This window comes from Castor canadensis, chromosome 9 (genome assembly GCF_047511655.1).
Source record: "Castor canadensis chromosome 9, mCasCan1.hap1v2, whole genome shotgun sequence".
NCBI classification, from domain to species: Eukaryota; Metazoa; Chordata; class Mammalia; order Rodentia; family Castoridae; genus Castor; species Castor canadensis.
In genome coordinates, this window is record NC_133394.1 from 9,243,023 (window position 1) to 9,262,086 (window position 19,064).

A 19,064-nucleotide genomic window follows, 5' to 3' on the forward strand; every position below is an offset into this window, starting at 1 on the left:
TGAGTTCTAATGTAGCCAATGGCCATGGGTAGCTGATACATGTTTGAAATGTGGCTAGTACAGTTAGAGAACTCAATTAATTTGTGGTACTGGAGTTTGAATTCATGGTCTATACCTTGGGCCACTTACCAACCCTTTTTTTTTTGCTGTGTGTGTGTGTGTGATGGGTTTTTTGAGATAGGGTCTCACAAACTATTTGCCTGGGCTGCCTTAGAACCTCTATCCTCCTGATCTCTGCCTCCTGAGTAACTGGGATTACAGGTATGAGCCACCAGACCTGGCACGAAGAACTGAATTTTTAATTGGTTGAACTTAAATTCAAATATGATGAATGGTTACCATTTTGGACACTACCTTTTTTTTTTTTTTGAGATCGGGTTTTGCTCTGTAGCTTAGGTCAGTCTCTAACTCAAGATCCTTTTCAATCCTGGTGTATACCACTGTGCTCACCTCTAAAAATGACACTTTTTAGAGTCTTAATTTCAAAACTTTTCAAGGTAGGTGTTTTTATCAAGCAAACACTGAGTTTAAGGCTAGCAGCTGGTTTTTCAGGGCATTTACCTCATACTTGCTTAGTGTCTAACTATTTTGGAGTCAGGTGTAAAGGGTGGGAAAGAAGGTTCTCCTTTTGGCAAAAGAGCTGTAATAATTGTTATGTGGCTTCAGTTACAGTGGGTAAGTTATTTCATATGATTTATTGCCTTTGGAAAAAGAGCTGTGTTCACAGTTTTACGGTTAGTGACACTAGTTTAGGTTACCAGTGAGGTATTGTCACCAAGGAGGTTTCCATGTGCCATGGAGGTCAGCTAATACATACGGTTTTGCTATGCTGAGAATCAAGTCCATGACCTAAGCTAGGCTAAGGTGATTCTAATTACATTTCTGTGTGACAGAGTTCTAGCTTTAAAATTAAATGTTGATAGTCATTTGAAATTTGTTTTAATATTCTTTTGCTTGTACTGTGTATTTAACAGAAAAATTAAAAGAATGGAAACAGGTTTCACTTGCTGTGAAGTTCCATTCTGTATATGGTAGGTAATTAAATATTTAAATTTAAATAAATTTGTTTTCTTTTTGTAGTGTAGGGACTTGAACCCACAGCCTCACTCATACTAGGCAAGGGCTCTACCATTGAGGTATATCCCCAACCCCAAATAGAATACAGTAAGCCTACCTTATTTGCCAATTTATTACATGGGTTTTGACCAAGTGCTGTCAAAAATGATTTAAAAGTCAAAAATTCCCAAAACAAAAATTTTAAATTCCTGTGAACACATGCATTATGCCACTTAGTTGGTGAAGGAAAGCTCAGTGAGTCTCTCGTTATTGTTAGTTACACTTAAGTTGTTATGTGATCATTTTGTGAAAATGTACTTCCCAAAAAGCAAGATAAAAGTAAATGTACTTAATTGAAGTAATAAGGTGAAAATTTGAGATTCATTGAAAGGTGACATGTCTTGAGTGAAAGTCGGGTGGGATTAAGAGAAAAATGAATCAACCTTAGCAGGGCATTGCTGAACTCTGTGTGCAACCTGAGCATTTTCTGCTTTTCTTCAGTGGAAGTCTTGGGACGATATCCCTCCCCCTGAATACCAAGGGTCTGCTGTAAACATAAGCTTGACTGTATCCCAGAGTGGATGGGCCTGGCGTGGTGGTACGTGTCTGGAGTCCTCCTACTCTGAAGGCAAGCAGAAGAAGGGTTACAAGTTGAAGACCAGTCTGGGCCAGCTAGGGAAAACCCTGTCTCAAAAAAAAGTTACGCAGAGAGGGAGGAGGATGGAGGAGAGGATGGTTAGGTGGCACAGGAAAAAATAGTGTGTGTGTGTGTGTGTGTGTGTGTGTGTGTGTGTGTTTTGAAACAGGGTCTTGATATATAGTAGCCCAAATTGGCCTTGAAATTGCAATTCTCCTGCCTTAGCCTTCCCAGTGCTAACAGAAGTAACTTTTTTATTAGTATATAGTAGTTAGGGGTGAGGGTACATGGTGATAGTGACATGCTTTTTATATCTTAGATTCACCACCTCCATCCTTTCCTTCATCCACCCTCCCCTTAGAGTAATTTCCGTACGTTTCATTGTTCTGTTTTCATATGTGAATACAAAACACATCCATTATATTCCCCCTTTTCCTTATTTCCTCCCTTCTCCACTGGTACCCACTCCCAGACAGGACCTGTACCTTCCTGTCCTTCAGTATTTTAAGTGTATTGATAGTTAAAGGAATTTTCCCTTGGTATTACAGATATGCATGTATTGTGTTTTAATCAGGTTGACCCCTGTATTACTTGTGATCACTGCTCCCCTGCTACTCCACACCTTACAGTGCATTACACTATATTCACACACAGATGCAGTGTTTCAAGATTTTTTTACTTTCTAACAGTCTCTTTTCTCTCTCCTGTCTCCCCATAGTACCTTCAGACCCTGCAATACAATCACGTTCTCGTTCTCTCTTTGTGTGTGTGTGTGTGTGTGTGTGTGTGTGACATAGATGTATTTATGTGTATATTTGTAGGTCTAGTTTCCATATAAGGGAAAACATGTGACCTTTGACCTTTAGAGCCTATGTTCCCTTAATATGATGTTTTCCAGGTCCATGCATTTACCTACAAACAACATAATGTCATTCTTTTTTTTTTTTTAAGGTTCATCTTAACCATTCACTAGGCAGCCCCCCGCCTCTTTAACAAAGGTAGGGTTTGAACTCAGGGACATAGGCTGGGTAAGCAGGCACTCTGTTAACTTGAGCCATGCCCCCAACTCAATTTCATTCGTCTTTATGGCTGAGTAATACTACAGGGTGTGCGTGTGGCACTTTTCTTTTTTTGGTGGGACTAGAACTTGAATCCATGTCTTTACCCTCCGTAAAGCAGGAGCTCTGTCATTTGAGTGAAGCCTAGAATCTGTTTTACTCTGGTTAGTTTGTAGATAAGGTCTGTGGAACTATTTGCCCAGGCTGACCTCGAACTGAGGTACTCCCTATCTCAGCTTCCCAAACAGCTAGGATTATAGGTGTGAGCCACTAGTGCCTGGCATACCACATTTTCTAAATCCATTCACCGTTGTGGGGCATCTGAGCTGTTTCCAAAGCTTGGCTATTGTGAATAGTGCTGCAGTGAACATGGGTGTGCAAGTGGCTCTGTCATATCCTGATTTAGATTCCTTTGGATATATGCCCAGGAGTGGTTCTATTTTTAGTTTTTTGAGGAGCCTCCATACTGTTTTCTGTAGCAGTTGCACTAATTTACATTCCCACCAACAGTGTGTAAGTATTTCCCGTTCCCCCAGTCCCTGCAGCATTTGTTGTGTGTGTCAACTTCTAATGTTCTGTGACTATGCTTACCAACAGTTAATCTTTTCAAAATAACTAGCAGAGAAGATTTTGAATGTGCCCAACATAAAGAAGTAATAAGGTTTAAGGTGATGGATATACCAGTTACCCTGATCTGGTCATTATGTGTTGTATACCTGTATTGGAATATCATATTGTCCCCCTAGATATGTACAGTTATATGTAAAATTAAAGGCAATTTAGAAAAGGAACAAACCTGGAAAACTAATTGCACTTCTGCTGTGCTGTAATCTGCTAATATAAAAATCACAATAAAATTTTAAGAAATCTGTAAAAATCTAGTGACAAGTTAAAAAAAACTTCTGATAATATAAATTCACTCTTTTTGTTACCTTATTTTTAAATTTTTGCTGTAAATCCATTCTGGAGTGAGGTGTGGTATAAATGAACAAATATATATTTTTATTTTAAATTGACAAAACATGCGTTTTTAAAATGCTGTATTGTGTTAGAGATCTGAAGTGTTTTAAAAGATTCTTTTGAATCAAGAGAGTATATTAAAAATACATATTTGGCAGATTACTTCGTGGGAAAAGGGTATTCTAATAAAGTAATGACCCAGTTTAGTTTTCCATAGTAATAGGCAACACTACATTATCAGAAAAGCTTTATCAGAAACTGAATTAAATGTTCCATTTTGTGGGTATTTCAGAGCGTTACAGTCTTTCTGGGTCATTATTGGGGTTCTCACTAACTAGTTGTTTGATGTTAATAGAATTTCCATCCTAACTATTGCTTTGAAGCAGTGTCAAAAGGACTGTTTCCAGTCAGGGACACATAGTGCCCTGAGTGAATGGAAGACTGGAGAGCTGCTGACCAACTGCCTTGTACTGACAGGGGCTCTCTCCTTAGCATGAGTTCTTGTTTTTTTAATATTTCTGCCTCTCATAGTGCAGTTCTGACAGAGCATTGATTTAAATATATCTTCTTTGTTCATAAAAGCAGTTTGGACATACAAAGCCAGGTCATATAAAGGATCTTATATGAAGGACTATTTGTTCAGAATTTTCTCCCCCAGATAACTGCATGACTCCTTTATCCTATTTCTTTTAGGACTGTGCTTGGGTGTCCTCTAAATGATACAGAAGTCTTTTTAGACCACAGGGAGTACTCCTCAACCTTATCTTATTTACTTCCCTGCCACAATTAAAATGTGCATTTTATGAGGTTAGGTACTGTTGTTTTGCTAATTACTGTATACAATTTGTTAAAGTAATGTATTTGTAATGTATGTGCTTACTATATGTTGCATGAAATGAGTGTTAAAACAGTGATTACAGGGCAAGAAACAAAGCTCTTTGGATTGTGTGCTTGCATGAATGTTTTTGGAAAAGGGAGTTAAAACTGGGCCATCTCATTGTAGACTGCCTTATTATATGGGGTAATTAATTGTAGGGTGTTGGTCAGAGCCTGCATTATATGATAAGACCTTGGAAGTTCCACTTACAATGAATTACGGCACTAGTTTGTTTACATGCCCCTCTCCTCACAAAACCATAATAAGAGGAGATTTCTGTTACTGTTTCTATTTTGATTTTAGCATTGTAGAGGAAAATGGTATCAGGAGTAAGTGAGTTTGTCATCAGGAGCCTGCCAATTTGAGAGTAAGGCTCAGTCGTTCATGGTTTCATGAAGCTCTGTGATTGATTCTCACACAAAGCTAGGGTTCAGGACCACTGTATGCGATATGAAATAGGAATAGAAAATGTGGGGGGACTTACAGGTTAGACTTGCTTTATAACTTTTTCAGAAAATATAAAAAGTTGAGTTATTAGAACTTGGCAAAGTTGGTGTAGGACAAGAGCAAATCACTTAGCTAATCCATGAGTTTGGCCAGCCGCCAGCATTAATATCTAAATACAGCCTTGCTATTTACAGGTAGTATCTCTGTTGGAGAGGAAAAACTTAGATTCATAGTGAAAGATGGTTCTGAAAGAATGTCGTTTATCTAGTTCTGATGCTAAAAAGTGCAAGTGAAGAGGTGTAAAGAGTGATTGTTCTTAATATACACATCAAGTGTGTGGAGGGAAGTTTATGGTGTATTTTTTGTTTGTTTTGTGGTGCTGGGGCTGGAACTCAGGGCCTATACCTTAAGCCAGTCCTTTTTTGTGATGGGTTTTTTTGAGATAGGGTCTCAAACTGCCCCAGCTGGCTTCAAACAACGATCCTCCTGATCTCTGCCTCCTGAGTAGCTAGGATTATAGGCGTGAGTCACCAGCACCTGGCTGTGATTATGTACTTGACTTTTGGGCATTTTCTATGGAATGACAGCTGTAACTTAAGCATCTAAGCTCTTTTATGATGCATGCTGTACAAACTTGTATTTGAAAAACTAGTCTAACTTGTTGCATGTCCCCCCCCCAGGTTAGATACTATGTTGTTCCATCCTTACTATGGTATTAAAATAATTCCTTAAAATTTTAATTTAATAGTAGGGGGCGATCTAACCAATGTACAATCTAAGTCTATTTGGAATTGTCACAATGAATCCCCCCTGAACAAATATATCCTAATAAAAAATTAAAACTTTTTTAACTTAATAAGTGATTTTTTTTTTTGCTGTTTAAAATAAAATAAAAATTGCTTTGCAGAAATAAATGATGAAGAGGCCAATACTTTTATTCTGATATGCTCTCCATTGAGGTTTTCTGTGATTAGAGATGACTTGAAATTTCCATAAGGTTTCTTGGGGAAACTGTAATCTTATTTGAGTTCTTTCTACTTAAGGTTTTATCTGACTACATAAAAGGAGAAACGAAAATTTTCATTTAAAAATATAGACCTGGGGAGGAAAAGCCTACCCTTAGGGTTGGTTGTCTACTTTTACACATAGTTTCTGTGCCAATTAAAAAAACAAACTTCCTATCTCTGATAATGGTTTATGCTTAAAATGGTACTATTTATTTTTCAGAGAGGTTTCATTGGGTATTACCACATCACCTTTGACTATCATTGCTGGAAGAGTGAGTCAGAATCTTTTAAGAGTGAAGTAAACTAGTATTTATTGAATGTTAATTTTGAGCCAGATTTTACACTAGCCATTTTACACTTTAGCTGATACAAACCTTGTTACATTCCTTTAAGGAAATTATAAAAGGTATAACTAGTACTTAAGACTACATTGTTAAAGTATATATAATTTTTATTTATTTATTTATTTTGCCATACTGGGAGTTGAACCCAAGGTGTTGGTACATGCTAGGCAAGTGCTTTACCACCTGAGCCATGCCCCCATCCCTCTTCATTGCTTTATATACTATACTAGAGCATGTAGGTTCCTAAAAGTCACTGCATTGTGCCAGATCTTTGAATAAAACCCACAGGGTTTATGGGAAAAATGAAGTTGGGCAAAACACTCAAAACCATTAGTGACAGCCGGCTGCCAGTGGCTCACGCCAGTAATCCTAGCTAATCAGGAGGCAGAGATCAGGAGGATCTAGGTTTGAAGCCAGCCAGGGCAAATAGTTTGTGAGACTCTATTTCAAAAGATCCTTCACAAAAATAGGACTGGTGGAGTAGCTCAAGGTGAAGGCCCTGAGTTCCAGCCCCAGTATTGTTAAAATAAATACATATATGCATATGTATACATATACATATATGTGTGTGTGTATATGTATACATATATGTCACTAATATGTGTGTGTGTGTATATATTTTAGTGACAGATTGAAACAGACAGGCATGGTGGTACGGGTATGTAATCCCTTATTTGGAAGGCTAAGACATGAGGATCAAGAGTGAGGCCAGCCTGGGCTGCCTAGTGAGTCCCTCTCTAAAAAACCAAAGATAAGACCTTAATAAAAATGTAGCACAGTTTTACATATGTTCAGTGGTTAACAAATACATTAGTACAACAATGTTAATGGTATGCTTTACCTTGGAAAACACTTGAAGCTTGCTCGTGGGTACCTGAAGGATTATAGTTTGTGAATTATTGTGAAGTGGTAGAACCAGAGGTTATCTGAAATCTGATGGAAGGTAATATCACCTGTGGATGAGTGTGGCTCACAACGCACAAGATGAACTGCGAGTGTGTAGATGTTTGATGTATTTGCTGTGTTCTGTGCATGCCTACAGAACTTGTTTCAGCTAGGTGCTGGTTTCTGGCAGATGAAACACAAAAACAAACATGAAATTTGAAGTGGTCAAAATGTCCTCTAGTATATAATCATGTCTGGGCAAACATACACTTTCAAAACAAGCATTATTGTAGAATTTACTGTTTATAATTTAACTTAGTATTGTAAAGCTCACATAGCCTGTGTTTGGGTAGCTTTTCTTTCTGAAATCTGACTGTTTACTAATCTAGAGCCCAGGTCTTGTGCATAATACCATAGTGCCATATTTAGTCGCCACTGCCTTCTTCCAGCTTTTTCCTTTATCAGGGAAGCTTTTGATATAGGACAATGCATGTAAAATACTTTGTGGGAAACTAAGGAAATAAAATATTTCTTCAATTTGTGTTTTGTATCAGTTTTAATACTCACTGGAGGAATTCAGAGTCCAAGTTTTGGTTCTGGTTCGTTTTATTACCCCACACACACCCAGCCTCTTGTCTGGTAATACTTAACCCTTTTTTACCCTCTTTTTAAGGACAGTTGGCAAATGTGAATAAAAAGAGAAAAACAGTACTTTTTCAGCCTGCCTCACAGGTGAGGTAGTAAGGTGTGAGAGTGCCTGGCAAATAGTAAAGCACATGTTTGAGTACTTGTTTAGTTGTTGCATAGCATAGCACATTGTAAACATTAGCCTTTTCAGGAAATTGAGCTCATATTTGTTTTATATTATATTTAACTGTGTCTTTTCTGTTTGATGTTTTTATTTGCTTTATTTTCTAAGATTTATATGTGTGCATGTATATGTATATATACGTGTGTGTGTGTGTGTGTGTGTGTGTGTGTATACTGTGTACTGAGGATTAAACCCAGGGCCTTTTGCATGCTAAGCTAAGCACACAGTCTACCACTGAGCTACCCTCAGCCTATGTTTTTGTTAGGCAGTTAGTTATCTTTATATTTATGCCTTAAATTTTTTTCTTAGTCTCTTTTCTTTTTTATTTATTTATTTTATTATTCATTTATTCAAATGTGCATTTGTGTCTCATTTTATGTGTGAGACTATGAATGATATTTTTCTTTTTTGTGTCTCTTTTCCTGTGACTTTAAAGCGATTTTGTGAGTCTGTCATTTTACAGATTTTCTACCATCACCAATATCTTTGTTAAGATTTAGTTCTATAACTAAATATAGTTAATGTTTACCGGTAGACTGCTCTCTCTTTTTTTTTTTCCTCCTCTCTTTTTTGGTGATACTGGAGTTTGAACTCGAGTCCTCATTCTTGCTAGGAAGGTGCTATACCACTTGAGCCATTTCACCGGTCCACCAACAGAGCTTTCATTGAAGTTTTCCCAGTGGTTTCTTGGTTGGACAAAGCTTATCATCATCAACTAGATTCCTTAGGAACATGTGTGGAAATTTTTAAGTTGTTGCATGTTTAAACTTTTCCTATATCCTCCATGCTTAAAGGGAGGCTTGGTTAGTTATAAAATCCTTGATCACAGCCTGTTAAGTTTCTGCCTTGCTGTTAGTTGCTTGTATGTTGCTCATGCCAACCTAACTTTATTTCCTTTGTAGAATACTTGGTCTTAGAGATCCAAGGGTTTTTTTGTTCGTTCTTTTTTTTTCCTTTGTCTAAGTTGAAATATTTTACTAGGATACATCTCTGTGTTGACTGTGCAGAATAAATTTTTCTTAACGTCTGGCTTCTGAATGTGGATTGATATTTTCTTTTAATTTTTCCTTGAATTGTATAGGTTTGCTACAGTAACTGTTCTGAGCACCCTCCCTACCCCCCCACCACTCCCCTTTTTTTTCTTTCTGTTCTGCTTATTTGTGCTAGATTTTACTGGGTCGATATTAGGAAATTTTACTTTGGGGATAGGGATTTAGAGAGCTTCCTCAATCTCTTAAGTTCAACAGCACTCTTGGTGGATCTGTGGAATTCAGTTTTTAAAATAAATCTCTCTTCTCCTAGAAGAGAGATTTGTCTTGTTTTAATGGGCTTTTTATCCACCAATCACTTCCTTCTTTCCCTTTACCATCAAGTCTCCTCTTCTAAGATAGCCTTCTCTCAGAAGCTGTGCCTTGCTAAAATGGTCACCTTTGATCTTAACAGACTTTGAAAGTCCTTTCTTTTTGACTTCGTGGTAGACATTGCTCACACTGTTGTGTCTCAGGCCTGCTATCAGTACTTCGCATCAGATGGGGTCCTCTCCTACTCAGGCTGAATGTTAGGTAATACTACACACATGCATAGTATTCAGGAGCTCTAGGACCCTGCCATGTTGCTCTCTGGACAGTTGCCATTGGGCTTCTTGTCTTGGATGCTTATTATGCACTTAAACCTAAATTGGAGTTTTTAATTGTTTCATCTCCTTATATTGGAGGGTCAGCTTATGTTGATTGTATTTGCCCTTTCTTAGCATTTAGAGTTTTATTGAAGGTTTATGGAGTGTTTAGAGATTGGGGAGTAGTGATTATCCTACAGGATCTTAATCTTTGTTGTTTTTCTTTTTTTCTTTTTTTTGGTAGTACTGAGGCTTGGACTGAGGGCCTTCACCTTGAATCACTCCACCAGCCCTATTTTTGTGAAGGGTTTTTCAAAATAGAGTCTCACAAACTGTTTGCCCTGGGTGACTTCGAACCTCGATCCTCCTGATCTCTGCCTCCTGAGTATCTAGGATTATAGGCATGAGCCACTGGCACCCGGCTAGTATAGTAGTTTGCCACAAACCATAACATATCAAAAATACAACATATTATACAAAGTAGAAATTCATGAAAGAGAGAGAAGTATTGAATAGATTCTTTTTCTTTGATGATCCAGTTAATGAAGTGTACCACAATAACTCAGTGGAAAGAATTTAAAATTTCTTTCAGATTTGATACACAATTCTGGCATTGACAGATAAAATGAAAGTAAATGTATTATTTTAACAAGGATTCCAGTGGTGAACTGGTTAATGAATGTCATCAATTGAAAGAGCACTTAAGATTTTTCACACATGAGAAAATTTGTGGTGACCTGAAGTCTCACATATTTGACAGGAAAGGAACATCATTAAGATTTTTCTAGTAATATCCTCCCCTTTTTTGGGTGGAGGTGTGGTACTGGGGTGTGAACTTAGGGCTCTGGGTCTACTAGGCAGGTTCTGTACCACTTGAGCCACACCTTCAGCCCCAATTTTTCTATACTTAACAGAAATCCTGAAAATTTACTTCTTATAATTTCGAATAAAGAGCCATAAAGAAAAGACAATTTGGGTAATCATATAAGAGAAATGACTGAATTATTCTCTTTCCTGCACAGGAAAAGATAAAACAAAATTTTTGTCATGTGGTCAACTATAAGCAATCAAAAACATAGGACAAACAGAATTATAGATGTGAATAAGGCAGTTAATAAGATGGTTTTTTCCTTAGACTTTGTGATGTCTCTGGTATTGGTTGGAATTTAAAACTTAATTTGTTGTGTTTACTTTTTTCTTTTCGGCAGCGCTAGGGTTTGAACTCGGCTTCATGCTTGCTAGGCAGGCACTCTTAACTGCTTGAGCAGTTAATTTGTGTTGGGTATTTTCAAGATAGAACTCTTTGCCTAGATAGATCCTTCTGATCCCTGCCTCCTGAGTAGCTAGGATTATAGGCTTGAGCATGACTTTCCTGTTTGTAGTAAACAATATCAATCTTCAAAAACAATATAACATGTCTATAAATGGAAACTCCAACTAAAAGGCTAAAGGATTATTTTTTCAGAGATTCTGTGTTTTAAAAAAATTTTTTTAAATTGAAGATAAAAATTTATCTAAGGTGAAACACATAAGTCTTTGGTATACTGTTAAAGTCAGTGAGCTGGTTAAGTTTAAAGTTGTATGCTGTAACTGATACAGTGTTTTATTTAAACTTGGTTTTTTTTTTTTTTTTTTTCCTATGGGACTGGGGTTTGAACTCAGGGCCTGTGCTTGCCAAGCAGGTGCTGTACTGCTTGAGCTTCAACTCTACTTCATTTTGCTCTGGTTATTTTGAAGATGGGGGTCTCATGAGCCATTTACCTAGGCTGGCTTTGAACCACAATCCTCCTGATCTCAGCCTCCCAAGAAGCTAGGATTACAGGTGTCAGTCATCAGCTTCTGGCCCCTATGTGAGATTGCTAATGTCCACTTTATAGGTGACACAATTGAGCTCTAACAGGTCAGTGCTACAGAGATACTTATTAAATAGTTGCTAAGATTTGAACTTACACCTCATTGTTTCTTAGAATTTTTTAGCTACTAGTCTCATGTGGATATTGGACGCTTTATATGTGGGGAGTGTGACTGAGGAATTTTTAATTCCATTTACTTTTTTTAAGGAGTAAGTAGATACGTGTATTTATTATGATTACATGAGTTGACAGTGCACTGCCATCTAAAATGAATTGCATTTATTAACCCTTGCTATTTGTTCACTAGTAGGAAGATGGAATTTTCATACATAGGAAATGTTTTATATGCTTTGATACTGCCATATGTAAACATTTTATTGATAATGTCTGTGAACCAAATTGTATGTTAAAACTATATCCTTAGAATATTATTAGTTTTAGCATCATGTAATTGTATTTACTTTTAATGAATTTAAATGTTAGCTGTAGCTAAACTCTGTTATGCTTGTGTATGCCATCTCTCACTACCTTTTCTGCCTCCACAGGACTACTGCTAAGTGCTAGCCAGGCTCACAATGTTGATGAATGCTTCTTGATTTAAGTTTGGCATATCTAAGGCAAATTTTCCTTTTTTGTGTGTGCTGGGGTTTGAACCTAGGGCACCTCTTATGCTAAGCACATTGTCTGCCACTGAATGATACTCCCCAGTCCCAAAACTAATTTTCTTAATTGTGGAAAATTTTAAACATCAAAATATAGAAAGTGATATAATGAACCTACCTGCTAGTACTGAAAATTATCTACTTTTAACTTAGCACTGGTGCCTCACGCCTGCGATCCTAGCTACTTGGGTGACTGAGATCAAGAGGATTGCGGCCAGCTTGTGGAAATAGTTTTCAATACTCCATCTCCAAAATAACCTGAGCAAAATGGACTGGAGGTGTGGCTCCAGCCTTTGAGTACCTTCTTTGCAAGTGTGAAGCCTAAGTTCAAACCCCAGATCCACCAAAAAAAAAAACAAAACAAAAACAATTATCACCTTTTTTGGTTCATTCTTTTTCTGGTAATAGTCCCTACCCCTGGTTTATGTTGAGAAATCCCAAGCATCATTGCAAGTTTGACTTTTATTATTCACCTTGATTTCAGACTGCAATCCTTTGAAAACAGTTTCTGGGAAGGAAATGTGTGTTTTATATTAGCTGAAGGAAAATGATTGAAAGGTATACTTAATATCATTAAAGGAAATCACCATGTAATCTTAGTGCCAAGTCTAAATTGTGTGTACAGTGATGCATCACTTAATGATGGAGGCATGTTCTGAGAAACGTGTCATTAGATGATTTTGTTGTTGCACTAACATCGTGCAGTGAATTTACAGTAACCTGGTTGGTTAGGGTCAATCATTCATGTTTACTATATCAAGAGATGTGGTAAACACAAGATATATGAACCTGCCAGCAATATAATAGAGCATACTACTTTACAGCAAACTTTTTTTGGTTACACATAGGAGTACACTCTAAAATAATGATTAAAGGTATAGCGTAATAAACATATAAACTAGGAGCATAGTTTATTTTCAACATGTGTTATGTCCTGTTCATAATTGTATGTGCCATAGTCTTGTATGACTGGCTACACAGTATGTTCATTTACACCAGCATCTCTGCACATTCGCAATTTACTATGATAACACAGCTACACTGTCACTAGGGCATAGACATTTTCCAGCTCTGTTGTGATCTTATGGGGCCACTGTCATTGGCTGGAATGTTGTTATGCAGTGCATATTTTGTTTGTATTTTTTGTCATTATGTTCTGTTAATATAAATAGCCTAGTTTCTTTATTTGCCATGTAAGAATCTACATTTTCAGAACTGACTTTTTTCTTATTACAAGGATTTGGAAAAGGATAATGAACTTTCTTTCTGCAATAAGCCTCCTTGTGGGTGGGGGGGGGGGTGTGTGTGTGTGTGTCCGTCCGTCCCCATGTCCGTGTCCCGAGGCTTTTAACAGCTTGCCCAGCTGTTATATTTATGTAAGTAGTCAACTATTTTGGAAGTCTTTGGTGGTGGGGAGGGAAGGCATTCTACCACTTGAGCCACCCTGCTAGCTCTTTTTACTTTAGTTATTTTTTTAACAGTCTTGTTTACTTTTTAAATGTGCATGGGCCGGCCTGGCTATGATCCTCTTATTTGTGTTTCCCACATAGCTGCAAGATGGGTGCACACCATGTCCAGTTTTTTATTGGTTGAGATGTTTCTCAATGTTCGCCTGGACTGGCCTGGAATGTGGATCCAACCTATTTTCACCTCTTGAATAGCTAGGAATGAGCCACTTTGCCTTGCCAGAGGATTTTTAACCCCCTTCATATTCTTTCGATTGTGGTGCTCAGGATTGAAATCTGGGCCTTGCATGTTCTAAAGAAGAGCTCTTCAGCTACTCCTTTATGTTCTTATTAGGGATAGTAGATTATTTTTCTAGAAAAATCTGGTTTTTTTTTCTTTTGGTGGGACTGGATAGAAAGATCAGTAGAATGATTCTGTTTCTTAGCATGTTTCAGATACCTTGTTTTCATGGTACAGTAGTCTTTTAGTTCAGCTATAGAACAACCACTGAGCGAGTTCCCTTCTGGGATTCCTATGGCACACATATCTGAGACTGTTCAGCTTTTAAAAATCTCATTTGTTTCAATTGTTTGGATTGGAGAAATCTGATAATCTATCCAGTATATGATTGTTCTTGTTATTTCCATTTTGTACTTGAGCCCATACAGTGAGTGGTTCCACTCCCCACTCCAAAAGAAATATTTCAAACGTGTTCACTGTTGCGTTGTACCAGTGGCCCAACACCTGTAATCCTAGCTACTTGGTAGGCTGAGATTAGGAGGATCCAGGTTCAGTGCCATCTTGGACAAATAGTTCTTGAGACTAAGATAAAAATAGGCTGGAGGTATGGCTCAAACGAAGCCTTGAGCCATACCCTAAAAAAAAGAGGGTATGAAAGTGTTTACTATTGCTCCCTTGAGTATTGCCACAAGAACTAATAGGAAGTTAAATATCTCTCATCTCAGCTTGGGATCTGTTGATTGATTGCCTTTTCCCAGGCTAGTTGAGGTTTTCCTGTTTGAATATTATTTTGTCAGACTCAGTCTTGTTGAAATTCTGTGAAGAATGTTGATAATTTTATTTAGCAAGTTCAAGCTGCAACTCCTAACTCCTCTGAGGCATGATGCTAATATCAGTTCATTTTCTAAATCTTGCAGTCCTGTTTGCATCTGTTCTGCATATGACCAGTCCTGTCTGGTGCCTGTACAAGATGTTAGTTCGGTTCTCAAGTCTTTGATGTTGTGAGTGGGATCAGGTCAAACGCTAGGAATCTAGGGGTAAACCCAGGCGTCATAAACTGGGTTGCTTTCCCCTGTTCCTCTTTTTCTGCTATTTTGCTGGTTACCCAGGGTTCCTGTTTTTGTCATCCAGCTGAAAAAGCTGAGTTTTCCTTAGTTTTTCTACTGTGCACTGTACTTTTCTAACTATGTTGCATGTGTGGCTAAACGTTTGTTACAGGTTTTGGTTTCACAAATTTCTTCTGTTTTTCTTTTTCATTGACTCTACTTTTAACCTATATTATTTTCTTCTTCCTTTGGTTTAATTTTTTTAAATTTATTAAGGTGGAAGCTGAGGTCGTTTTGTAGTAATTAACTTCTGTAATAATCTTTTTGTGTGTGTGTGTGTGTGCTACTGGAGTTTGAACTCAGGGCTTTGTGCTTGCTGGGCATGTCTACCGCTTGATCCATATCTCCAGCTTTTTTGCTCTGGTTATTTTCCTTCTATTTTTATGCCTCCTGTTATCATAATGGTAGGTGTGCCAAAACTTTTTTGTCCCAACTGGTACAAGACTGCCATCCTCCCCATCTCAGCCTCCTTAGTAGCTTGGGGTGACAGGCATGCTACCACACCCAGCTATTGGTTGAGATGACATCTTGCCAGCCTTTTGCTGGGACTGGCATGGAACTGGGATCCTGCTTTTCTCAGCCTCCCAAATGGTTAGGATTACAGAAGTCTGCTACCAGCACTGGACTTGTAATGGTCTTTTTTTTCTGACTGCTTTTACAATGTTCTTTCATTATTACTTTTCAGCAATTGGATTGTGTTTTTGTTTCTTTTTGTGTTGTTTGTTTAATCCTGCTTGGAGTTTTATAAGACTCTTGGATCTGTGTGTTTAGTGTCCATCAAATTTGACAATTTTCATTATTTTTCTCACCTTGGTCTTTATTTTCTCTTGGTATTCAGGTTACATGTATTAGACCAATAAGTCATTGAGATTCTTTAAACTCCATTTCGAGTAGATTCTATTACTGCTTTCAAGTTCACTGCAAATACTGTATGTACTGTACAGTTTTTATATTAACCACAGTGACTGCAACTTTGTTGCAGTGTTTTAACATTCTTTGTCTATACAGTTTCTATTCCAGGTATTTTCTTTTGTATTTGTTGTTGAGTGTTTTTTTCTTTGTTTTTGTCTTTTTCAGTCAGGATTTTGCTATGTAGGGCAGGGTAACCTTGAACTTGTGATCCTCTACCTCCTGAGAGCCGTGATTATAGAGATGCACCACCACACCTGTCTTGAGAGTTCCTATTTCTTTTTGTTTTTTTGAAAACAAAAAAAAGTCTCACTTACATAGCCCATGCTTTTCTCAGCTTCCCAAATGCTGGGATTACAGATGTACACCACTATGCTCAGTTCTTGAGATTTCCTGTTTTCTAATTGTGTTGATTTATTTTTTTAAAAATTCTTAAAGGGCTGGAGGAGTGGCTTATGTGGTAGAATGCCTGCCTGACAAGCATGAGGCCCTGAGTTTAAACTCCAGTGCTGCCAAAATTAAAAATACATAAATAAAAAAAATTCTTGGGTATAATAGTAACTTGTTTTAAAGTCTTTATTCTCCATCATTATATCTGAGTCTGTTTTTCCATCGATTAACTTCTTATCCCTATAGGTTATGGCTCACAGTTTCCTCATTAGCATTTTTAGTAAGCCCCCACTCTACCATAATTTTGGGTATGATGGACACTTGGATATTGAATGGATCCTGTTGTCTTTCTTAATAATTTAATTTTGGCAGGCAGTTAAGTTTTTATACATCACCTTGTTCTTTTCAGTACTTGTTTTTAAGCTTTCATAAAGGCAGATCTAGGTTAGCCTTACTCCTAAGTTTAGGAGTGGGCTTTCTGGGTATTTGCTAAACCTAAGACTGTTTAGTGAGTCTTTTAAGTGAATGTTTGGACCTCTATTGTATCAGTCATTTATGAGCACCTATAGTTCTATGCTCTGCTTCCGTAGACTTGCTGTACAACTAATAATTCCTATGAAGATAATAATATTCTCCATTCTGACAGGTTTTTTTTGGGGGGGAGCAGTCCTGGGATTTGAACTCTGGGCCTCACCCTTGGTAGGCAGGCTTGCCACTTGAGCCATTTCACCAGCCTCTGATAGAGAGTTTGGAAGTTTCATATCTATGATACCAAGCCCCACAGATTCTAGTTATCCCAGGAGTTTCTCATTGATACCTGGTCAGGTTAGTGAGACTGTTGAGCCATTTCACAGGCTCTCCCTCCTCAGTCTGCAGTCTGGAAAATGCTTCTAGGCAAAAACAGATTTTTCTTATGATTTACCTTGCTTCCTTTTTGAGATGACAATCCTGTGTTGACTTTGTCCAACAGCTGACAACAGTTTTTCCTATTTACTTTCTAGTTTCATGAGTGCAGGAGGGTGATCTGTGTCAGTGATGCCTATATGTTTGGAAGTAGAAGTCTTAGAGTGTATAGTGCCAGAATGCAGCACGTGGGATTTTATTACCTATTAGAACAATGCAGTCTGTTTTAACTATATCTTCTTTTGCTTCAGTTTCTATAGCACAGGGTTAATATTTAAGAGTTTAATTAAAGATAATTAATTAAGATAATAGTGTTTAGTTTTATAGTATTTTTAAAAACAAATCTATTCTTTGTTATTTCAACCATTTTCAGTGTATATTTCTTTGACATTAAGTATATTAACAATGTTATGCCACCCTCAGCACCATCCATCTTCAGAACTCTCCATTTTGCAAAACTAAAGCTGTTAAGCAGTAACTTTCCACTCGCTTCTGTCCCTATCCCTTGACAACCACCTAGTGGTCCTTTTTGTCTCTGAGTTTAACTACTTTACCTCATATAAGTGGAATCATGCATTGTTCTTCTTTTTGCGCCTAGTATTTTTCACTTAGAATAAAGGAAGTTTGCTGAGGACTTTTCCTCAAATTGCACCCTTGTTGTAGCATATTAAAGATTCTCTCGCTTGTGGATAATGTGCCCATGGGCATGGTGCTAGCGCTCTGAGACTTTGCCTTCAGTTCTTCTGAGTAGAGGCCCACATAGCAGAATGGAATTTTGCTGGATCATACAGCATTCTTTTTTTTTGCCATGGTACTAGGGATTGAATTCAGGGCCTTGTGTTTGGCTAGGCAAACACTCTACCACTTGAGCCATGTGTCCTTCCCCTTTTTTCTTTATTTTATTTTTCAGATAGAGTCTTTAGCTTTTGCCAAGGCTGGCGTGATGTGATCCTTCTGACTCCACCTCCTGTGTAACTGGGATTACAGACCTGTACCATCACACCTGACTATTTTTAATTTCTGCAGAAGCTCCCACACACTGACTGTTTTTCCTCAGTGGCTCTATATTCTATATTCTCTATATTCTCATCAATAGCATAAGGGTTCTGATTTCTTTACATTCTTACCCTTATTATAATCTTTATATTCTTCCCTCCCTCACCCACCCACTCCATTATGCCCAGGGCATTGTGCATGATGGGGGAGCCCTGTCATTGCACTGCATGCACAAATCCTTTTTAAAACAGTAGCGTACTAGTTGAGGTGAGGTGGTGTCTCATAGCTTCACTTTGTTTTTCCCTAATGATAGGTGATGCTGAGCACATCTTCATATGCTTATGCCATCAGAAATATTCAAGTCTTTTGCCCATATTGAAATTGTTTTTGTTATTAACTTTTAGGAGCTCTTTATTCTGAATAGTAATTACTTAGATATGTGATGTGCAAATATGTGAATTGCCTTTTTACTCTACTGATAAGTGGTATTTTTGGTTTTTTTTTTTTCCTTCGTAGTCTTGCTGTGTAGCTCAGGCTGGCCTCCCGCTCATGATACTTGTATTTTTGCCTCCTGACTGCTGGGATTACAGGCTTCTCTGCTTGATTATCTTGTGTGTGTGTGTGTGTGTGTGTTCCTTTAGTGGGACTGGGGTTTGAACTCGGGGCTTCTTGCTTGCAAAACAGGCACTCTACCACTTAGAGTTACAACTTCAGTGCATTTTGCTCTAGTTACTTTGGAAATGGAGTTTTGCAAACTATTTACCTGCTCTTAACCTCCCAAACTAATAACCTCTTAGGTTATCAAAGCTAAGGCTTTGATAATTGTTTTTAATAGTAAAACTAATACTAAATTTTGTTATAA

General features: G+C 37.6%; 1 protein-coding gene across 3 annotated transcripts in view; it reads left to right on the forward strand.

Moving 5' to 3' along the window:
- Positions 1–19,064, forward strand: part of Naa15 (N-alpha-acetyltransferase 15, NatA auxiliary subunit) — a 78,146-nt gene that overhangs the window by 4,692 nt on the left and 54,390 nt on the right. The gene's annotated exons all lie outside the window — the stretch shown is intronic.